Raw genomic sequence first — 9,312 nt, forward strand, 5'->3', positions numbered from 1 at the left:
TATTGAGAATACCATGGACTGCTAGGAAAACAAACAGATTTGTCCTGGAAAGGGTTAAACCGGGTGGCTCCTTGGAGGCAAGGATTCTGAGGCTCCGTCTGACATACTCTGGACATGTTGTGAGGAGAGACCGGTCCTCGGAGAAGGACATTATGCTTGGGAGGGTGGAGGGACGGCGCAGGACGGGAAGGCCCTCTATGAGGTGGACTGATTCAGTGACTGGGATAATCAGGATGGGAGTGTCGGAGACAGTGTGATTGGCACAGGAAAGAGCAGAGTTTAGGGTTGCTATGAGTCGCAAGCGACTCGATGGCACATAACAACAACAACAACAAATGTTAGATGGATATTGGCTGAAAGCAGAGAGTACCAGAGGAAATTCTCATCAGTGTTGATTGACACGCAAAGGTATTTGTGTGGATCACAACAAACTGTGGCTAACTCTGAGAAGAATGGGAATCTCAGAACACTTGATTGCGCTTATGCAAACCCTATAGTTGGACCAGGAGCTAGTCATCAGAACAGAGCAAGGGAACACTGCATGGTCCGAAATCGGGAAGGGTGTGAGCCAGGGATGTCCTAACTCCTCCATACCTTTTCAATCTACATGTGGAACACATCATATGAGAGGTTGGGCTCTATGAGGAGGAATGTGGCAGCAGGATTGGAGAAATACTCTTCAACCTGTGTTATACAGATGGCACAACCCTGCTTGCTGAAATGAGAAGGACCTAAAGTGCTTACTGCAGTACCAGGTGCCAGGAAATTAAAAGATGCACTGCACTGGGAAAGTCTGCTGTTAGAGACTTCTCCAAAGTACTGAAGAGCAACAATGTCAGTCTAGAGACGAAAGTGCACCTGATACAGGCCACAGTCTTCCCAATTATGTGCTATGCATCATAAAGTGGTCAATGACTAGGGATTAAAGAAGGAGAATTGATGCCTTTGAGCTGTAGTGCTGCAGAAGAATACGAAATATACCATGGACGGCTAGAAGAACATACAGGTTTGTCATAGAGAGGGTGAAAACAGGTTGGCTGCTCCTTGGAGGCAAGGATTCTGAAACTTCATCTGACATACTCTGGGCATGTTGCAAGAAGAGGAACATCATGCTTGGGAAAGTGGAGGGACAGTGCAAGAGAGGAAGACCCTCAATGAGATGGACTGACTCAGTAACTGGAGTAATGGGGGCAGATCTGTCAGAAGATGAAGTTGGCTCAGGATAGAGGAAGGTTCAGGGCTATTGTACATAGGGTCACTTAAGAGTTACAAGCAACTCGACGGCACATAACAACAATACAATCATATCTGTGGCATTAAGCAGAGTCCTTTTGTACCAGAGAAGGCACAGAAAACTTTATGTCCAGGAAGGTCTCTGCAGGAAGCTACAATGACTGGAGAGGACAGAAACTTAGGAAAGATATCCATATCTTTGTACATAATAGCAGAGCCATTAGCATGGTGCTAGTGGCTTCCTTTTCCAAGCAGCATGTTCCTATGACCCCTCTCCCAAGCCAAAGTTCAGTAAAGCAAAAAGGTAATACGATCGCTCCTGAGGTGGACATGGAAGAGGCAGGTGTGTGGGGGGAGGGTCTGCTGCTGAGGTGGACATGGAGGAGGCAGGGGTAGGGAGAGGGTCTGCTGTTGAGGTGGACATGGAAGAGGCAGGGGTGTGAGAGAAGGGTTGTTGCTGAGGTACTTAAAAGAGGAGGTAGCAGTGTCGGGGATGGGTTGTTGCTGAGGTGAACAGGGAGGAGGCAGTGGTGTAGAAGGGAGCTCCGAGGCTATCCTTTGCTCTTTCACCAGTCTGGAACTCTACCAGCACTGCAGACCAAGACTCAGATATGGCACTCCTCTCCTATCCCCTGGACTTTGAGGTATTTAAGCCCAAAATTAACAGTGGTAATAGCTTGGAGATGGAGGCTGATGCCCATCTGTCATCTCTGACATGGTTTTCATCTAAACTTCACGATGAGAAGTTCTGCGCTGACAGCTAAAACCACTGTTTACACACATAGATCCTACAGTTTGCAAACCCAAATGGTCTTCAGGTTTTATTCTGATATAAAAAAAACCCCAAAAATCCAAAAGCCCACCAAATTGGTAGGTCTTTTGTAAAATGGCACATGGTAAACTTTCAGATGTGGGAGAAACTTTTGCTGAAAGGATTACATCAGCAGCAATGAAGGATCACTGGTGGAATTCTTGTCTTCCATGCAAGAGTTGTTTTATGCCGTCCAGTAAACTATGACTCATAGCAACTCTATGAATAATGACTCACAGCAACTATATGAACAGTGGCTCTAAATGTTGCCCTAACCTGAGCCAGTCTTGGACACATCTGCCCTCATCACCATAGTCACTGTCAATCCATTTCATCCAGGGTCTTGCCCTCCTGCAATGACCCTCCGCCCTGCCAAACATGGTATCTTTTCTTCAAGGACTGGTCTGTCCTGGCAACATGCCCAAAATATGTCTAGAGTTTCAAAATTTGCCTCCAAGGAGCAGCCTGGTTTCACCTTCTCTAGGACTGACCTGTTAGTTCTCTTGGCCGTCCATGGTATGTTCATTACTCCTCTCCAGCCTCACAACTCAAAGGCATCAATTCTTCTATCATCTTTAGTCTTTGTCCAGCTCTCTTATGCAAAGTAAGTAAAGACCATGGCCTGGATCTTAGTCTCTAGAACAGACATCATTGGTCTTCAGTACTCTGGAGAGGTCCCTGAAAGCAGACTTTTCCAACACAACTCATTTTTTCATTTCTGGACTGCTGGTGTCAAGAATGCTGATTGCAAATCTTGGCAAACTGAAATAGTTAACAACTGCAATCTCTTCTCCATCTACCATGATTCTGCCAGTTGGCTCTATGGTGAGAATATTTGTTTTCTTGATGTTGAGCTTCAATCCTTATCAAAGATTGCAATCTTTGACCTTCTTCAGCAAATACTTCAGGTCCATTCAAGAGTCCATGGTTCAAATCCCAGCCCCTGTGCTATCATCAACCATTCCTCAGAGGCAGCTTGCATATTGCTTTCATGTTTCTTACTGGAGCTTTCAGACTAAGACAGAGCAGGAGGAAAGCCCTGGTGAACCTCTCTTCTGAAATCACACAATGCAAACCCTGTAGAGGTCATATGATCCACTCCTCAATGGACTATGGAGATAGTATGCACCCAGGGAGAAGAGTGAGACTAACAAGATGGTGTCCCTTCAAGCTCTATACTGACTTCTAATGTCTGTGACTATGACCTCATTTGGAAATGGGATCTTTAGGGATGCTTTAGCTAACACTGAGGGCATGCTAAAGCAGAAAGGTATCTGAGTGGTGTCCTTATAAAAAATGAGACAGAGGGGTAATTATGCTGCAAGCTAAGGGATGCCTGGGACTACCAGAATTTAGACAAGAAGAGATCTTCCTCTGAAGCCTTGAAGAGAAGGTGGCCTTGTCAACATGCAGAATTCAGACTTCCAAACCTCCATGACAGACAATTTCTATTTTGTACAGTCATTCGATGGATAGCACTTGTAACAGTAGTCCTGTAGTTGTTAAGTACCACAGAGTTGGCTCTAGTCACAACAAAACCCTGCCTGGCCCACAGCCAATTTCAATTTCTACTATGTTTACACATTTCATAACAAACATGGCATCATCTATCTCATTAAGTCTTTCTCTTCTTAGATGATTACACTTTACCCAGTACAATTCCATTTCTCTGGGACTGGTCCCTCCTGATAACAAGTCCAGAGAATGTAAGATCTCCTTTCTTGTTTCTAAGAACACTCTGGTTATACTTCTTCCAAGACAGAGTTGTTCTTTTGGCTGTCCACAAAATATTCAATATTCTTTGCCAACATCATCAACTAAAAAGCATCAGTTCTTTGGTCCTCTTTCACTGTCCAACTTTCACATGTATATGGACCTCTCAAGAGTACTGAAGAGCAATGATGTCAGGCTGGAGACTAAGGTGCGCCTGATCCGGGCTATAGTCTTCGCAATTATGTGCTATGCATCAGAGAGTTGAACAGTGAATAGGGTTGACAGAAAGAGGATTGATGTCTTTGAGCTGTAGTGCTGGAGACGAGTGTTGAATGGACTGCTAGGAGAACAAACAGTTTTGTTCTGGAGAGGGTGAAGCCAGAGTGTTCCCTGGAGTCAATGATTCTGAAGCTTCAACTAACATATTTTGGGCATGTTGCAAGGAGGGACTGGTCCTTGGAGATGGACATCATGTTTGGCAGAGTGGAGGGGCAGCGAAGGAGAGGAAGACCTTTGATGAGATGGATCGATTCTGTCTGTGACTGGAGCGGTGGGAATAAGTGCATTTGAGATGGCTAGGTTGGCACAGGATAGAACAGCATTTAAAGCTCTTGTACATAGGGTTGCTGAGTCACAAGCAACTCGATGGCATATAACAACAAAAACAACATAAAGTAAATGAAAATATCATTGCTTGGGTCAAGTGCACCTTTGTATTTTAAGTGGCATCCTTGATCATTAGCATTATTAAGAGGTCCTTCGAAAGCTATTTTGCCCAATGCAATACATCATTTGATTTCATTGCTGCTTCCAAGTAAAATTAAATCCAAGTGAATCAAGTAAAATTAAATCCTTGACAATTTCAATCTTTTCTCCAATTATCATGTTTTCTGATAACTGTGATGATTTGTTTTATTCAGCAAAGCAAGGTTGTGCCATCTGCATATCACAGGTTTCTGAAATCTGAAGACACATTCTTCTTCAATTAGTCCTAAGGCTAAAAGTGAAGGAAACCTGGAAACATGACTGACTCCATGAACCACAGGGCTGCTCGCAAGCTACTAGAATTCTGTATGCTGTGTCTATAATGGCGCCTGGCAGCCAACTAATCTATGAATGAATCGTTCAAAACCCAAACCAATTCTTAGGAGAAACCAGTATCAACTGGCTTGAGTGTGTGAGGAAATAACCAGAAAACCCGAGAATGACAACTTATTCATTAAACAAAAAACTCCCCAGAAATCAATGGTCTGAAAACACCTTCCAACATCATTTCCACTCCATGTTCTTTTTTGACCTAAATTTGCATAATTTCATTCAAATCCTCTTGAAGGAACACTGTTAGCTGAGTTACTTCATTTTCAAAACAAATCACTCAAAAATAGAAAACTATTCAGAAAAAAAGATGAGGTGTGCTGTCCTAGCTGGAGGAAGCAAGTACTCCAGTTAAGAAGGGTTTGAACTGCAGCACCCCTAAAAGACTGACATCCTGCCATATACCCTAGCAGGGCTGGCACTCACTTCCTTACCCAGGGCCCAAATTCATGACTAAAATGCTTCAGCACAAAGGCTAATCTCATAACAGATTAACTCTGCTGTCCAATACTTTGGTCTTTGATCTCAGGAGCGAAGTCAACTTCTTCATCAACCTTGCCACCCATGAATTCTCTTTTTAAACAAGAATCCCTGGGTCTTACCCTGTTGCACATACCTGTGACGTTCCAAACTGAGTAGATTCCTGGTCCTAGACATAGCATCCCAGACATATTCTAAAGAACAAAGCTTACAAGAAATATCTAATTCCCTCCCACTCCTGGCAATCCATTTCTAAATCCAGGACACTGGTAGTTCAATGGTAGGATTCTCACCTTCCGTGCAGGAGCCTGGAGTTCAAGTCTCCATCTATGTGACGGTTCTACAGCCACCAGTATCACCTACTCAACTTCTTAGTGAGGCTTATTACTCCGACAGAAAACATCATTAATAGAGTTTCACAATAAAGACAGACCAGGAAGACCTAGCCTATGTCACAGACTATATGGGTCCAGGCAGCATTTCAGTCTTTCATCAGAGTTGGGGCCAACTCAATGGCACTTAACAAAAGCAACATTTCTGGACCATAGTCCAGACACTGGTATAATAATTAATAGAACAAAATATTCAAAACCAGGATTACCAAGATCTGTAGTCATAGTCACTGGTAACAATTTAATCCCCTATGGCACAGCTACCACAGTGTGTGTAGCTCAACTACAATATGCCATCTACCAGCTCTGCAGCCGAGACAAATGAGTTATGATACAAATTTGAGTCAAAGAAAAAAATTTTTTTTTTAAAAATAAAATCTTCTCCCTGCTGTAGTTAGGTTTCTGCAATTCCTCACTCCAACACACCCTTCCTCTTACAGCTGAAGGCAAGCAGCCACTCTAAATGTCCAGTCCCCTGTGATATACAACCAGTCTCAAAACACATTGCTGACTTCTTGAGATCTTAGAGGGTAATCCCTAACTTAAATATATTCAATACTAAAGAAATTTTCAGGAGCCAATCCTTCATTGTGATTGCAACTGGTAACAGAAACATTGCAGTTTATGTAAATTACTGATTGAATGTTAAGCTCTGAAGACCAAATCTTTATGTCAAAATAGGCATTCTGAGAAAATGGGTATCTCTTTAGTCCATGTCCTAACTGAATGTTCCAATGCCCTCTCCTGAGGTCATCTGCCACTGCCACCACCACCTCCACCCCAAGATCCCATGACCTCTGGAGTGCTCAGCCCTCATCACTGACCACAAGGGAGAGCTGTCCAGTCGTCTAAAGCCAAGCTCCCCCTCCCCTTTTCTTGCTCTCACCGTATTTTCAGAATGGGTGGCCCTGGTGAATCTCTTCACTGCAAGGAAAATGCCCTTGTACCTTTGTTGGAGCCAGGGGACTTCCTGCCCAGTGGCAGTAGGGTGGCTGTATGGGAGCTGTCTGCTGCCTATTAGGTGCCCCACTAGCCCCTCCCCACCCCCATGTCTCTCTAAATATCAGCAACTCAGAGCTTCCTCCAGGCCATAAAGGCTAGGCTAGGTCTCTGCTCTTGACCCATTCAGTAAGCCTTTCCTACTCTCACCTGTGGCCATCAGCTGGAGCAAAGAAGGGCAAGGTGCATAAGTGCTAGTTAGCTGACATGGTCTAAGTGACCAATTCTTAGGACTTGTTCGGGCCTCAAGCATCTAAGTGACCCATTCTCAGGAACTGTTCTGACCACAGGAATCCCCTGAACACTGCTTAGGCCAGCCCTGTTGTCCCACAGAGATAATAAGAGGTGGTGCCAGATCCCAGAGTATTGTTTCATCCATCCCTGAGAGTGGCTTCAGTTGTCTTTGGACTCCCAGGACCTGCCGAGCAGTACTCTATCCCTACTGGTCCCATTCCAGACTGTGCCCCTGGCCCCACCCCCATCTTAGCACCTCAGCAACATAACACACAATACAAGCTTCCTTTCTATGTGCACATGGGGTCTGCAGTCTATGAGCTCATCAGGGAGCTCAGCTTTCATTACTGCCAGATGTTATGATGTGCCGACTCATAGGGAACCCTGTCCTATCCTGTGCCATCCGCATCATCTCTGACATACTTGAATGCGTTGTTAAGTCACTGTGCCAATCTATCTTACCTGCTTCTCATTTGCTGATGCTCCAGCTTTCCAAGAATGATGTCCATTTCCAAGGATTATTCCCTCCTAACAACATGCCCCAAATATGTGAGAAAAAGTGTTACTTTACCATCGTAAGGATTCTAGTCTTTTCTCCAAGACAGACTTTTTTTTTTCTCTTGACAGTCCATGGCATATTCAACACTATTCTCCAATACCAGAAAACTCAAAGGCAACATTCTACTGTCATCCTTATTCACAGTCCAAATTTCAGATGCATAGGAAGCAAATGAAAATACCATAGCTTGGATCAGGTCTTTAAATTTACATACTTGGGTCTCCGAGTGAACAGAACAGAACAGTTGCAGCGAGGTTAGGCGAGTGCAGGTTCACGCTCCTGAGGACATGGGACACAGAAAGTCAAAAAGGAAGCCGCTGCCCAAGAAGAAGATGACCGGCACCCTGGAGACCCAATTCACCTGCCCCTTCTGTAACCACGAGAAGTCTTGTGACGTGAAAATGGACCCGGCCCGAAACACTGGCGTCATCTCCTGGACCGTGTGCCTGGAGGAATTCCAGACGCCCATCACATATCTCTCAGAACTTGTGGACGTTGACAGCGATTGGATAGATGCCTGCGAAGCAGCCAACCAATAACAGCACAGAAGACCCACCCCTCGTACCCACCCACTGGGTACCAAACGAGACATTCCAAAAATCCAGGGTGTGGGTCCAGGTTAGTCCCAGCTCTCCAGATGTGGAGGAGGAGCGTGCTGGTGCACGCAGAGTGGAGCTGCGTGATTGCTGGACCTGACCTCAGCCTTGGACTCACTTCCTTCTCCCCGGTCCCTGAGCCTCCCCCGTTTGGGGGCTGGTGGCGGCCCCTTCTCAGAATCCCTGGGTACAGGCAAGTCCAGCCGAGGCTGCAGCAGAGACCTCACCAGCCAGTCCTCCTCACCAGCACCTGGCCCAGAGTAACTGGCCTTGTTCTTTCTTTGACTCTTGTGACCTGGAGTTGGGCACCACCTCCCACAGTCTTCTCCCTGGCAAGGGACCCCACCACCCATGTTAAACAGGATGCCATGGTTCATGTGCAGTTGCCTTTGTAGAGGAGAAAGGGGCTGGGTCAGGAACAGCTGTTAGTAACCAGCCCTTAAATAAAGCAGCCAATACCAGAAAAAAAAAATTTACATACTTGTTCTTAAGAATTTTAAAGCAATTCTTGACATAATATTTCTTCCAATGCAACATGCCTTTTGATTTCTTGACTACTGCTCCATGAGTGTTGATTGCAGATCCAAGTAAAAGGAAATAGCTGACAACTTTAATCATTTCTCCATCTCTTATGATGATGTCTATTAGTTCAGTGGCAAGAATTTTAAAATTAGGGGGGTTTTCTTAGTTTTTTTTATAAAAGAAGCAAGATAAGCTTTGACTTTTTTTAAGTATATGCTGCATTATATGGGATATGCAATTCTTTTGATGGCTCTGTGTGCTTATAAAGGCCACTAATATACTGACAATTGACAAGCGAATTATAAAAGAATTTCCTCTATTCTTAAAGGAAAGTTCCCAAAGGATCTGAAAAGGATAGTACAAGTAACTAGTCCATTTTTCTCCGGCTTATAAGACCACATTTCTTTGAAACAATTCTAAATCTGAGCTCTTGCTGGAATTCATAATTAACCTTCCCTAAGGAGCGCTAGTGTACAGCAGTTAATTCACCTGGTGCTAATAATCCACAGGGCAGATGTGAGGTGTGGTACTTCTCCTGTCTCCAGGAGTTAGAACTGATCAGACAGAAGGATTTTTAAGATTCTGACCTAAAGGGGAGCTCTGGTGGCCTAGTGGCAAGGAGCTGCAACTACAATCCCAGAGGTGCACGGTTCGAATCCACCAGATGCTCTGCCGGGG

At 44.7% G+C, this 9,312-nt stretch overlaps 1 protein-coding gene and 1 pseudogene across 2 annotated transcripts in view; one reads left to right on the forward strand and one right to left on the reverse strand.

The window, feature by feature from the left end:
- VGLL4 (vestigial like 4 (Drosophila)) overlaps window positions 1–9,312 on the reverse strand; it is a 238,315-nt gene that overhangs the window by 16,521 nt on the left and 212,482 nt on the right. The gene's annotated exons all lie outside the window — the stretch shown is intronic.
- LOC102875505 lies at window positions 7,804–8,055 on the forward strand (annotated as a pseudogene).

This window comes from Elephantulus edwardii, unplaced genomic scaffold, assembly GCF_000299155.1.
Source record: "Elephantulus edwardii isolate Elephantulus edwardi_28Jun2011 unplaced genomic scaffold, EleEdw1.0 scaffold00288, whole genome shotgun sequence".
Lineage (NCBI taxonomy): Eukaryota > Metazoa > Chordata > Mammalia > Macroscelidea > Macroscelididae > Elephantulus > Elephantulus edwardii.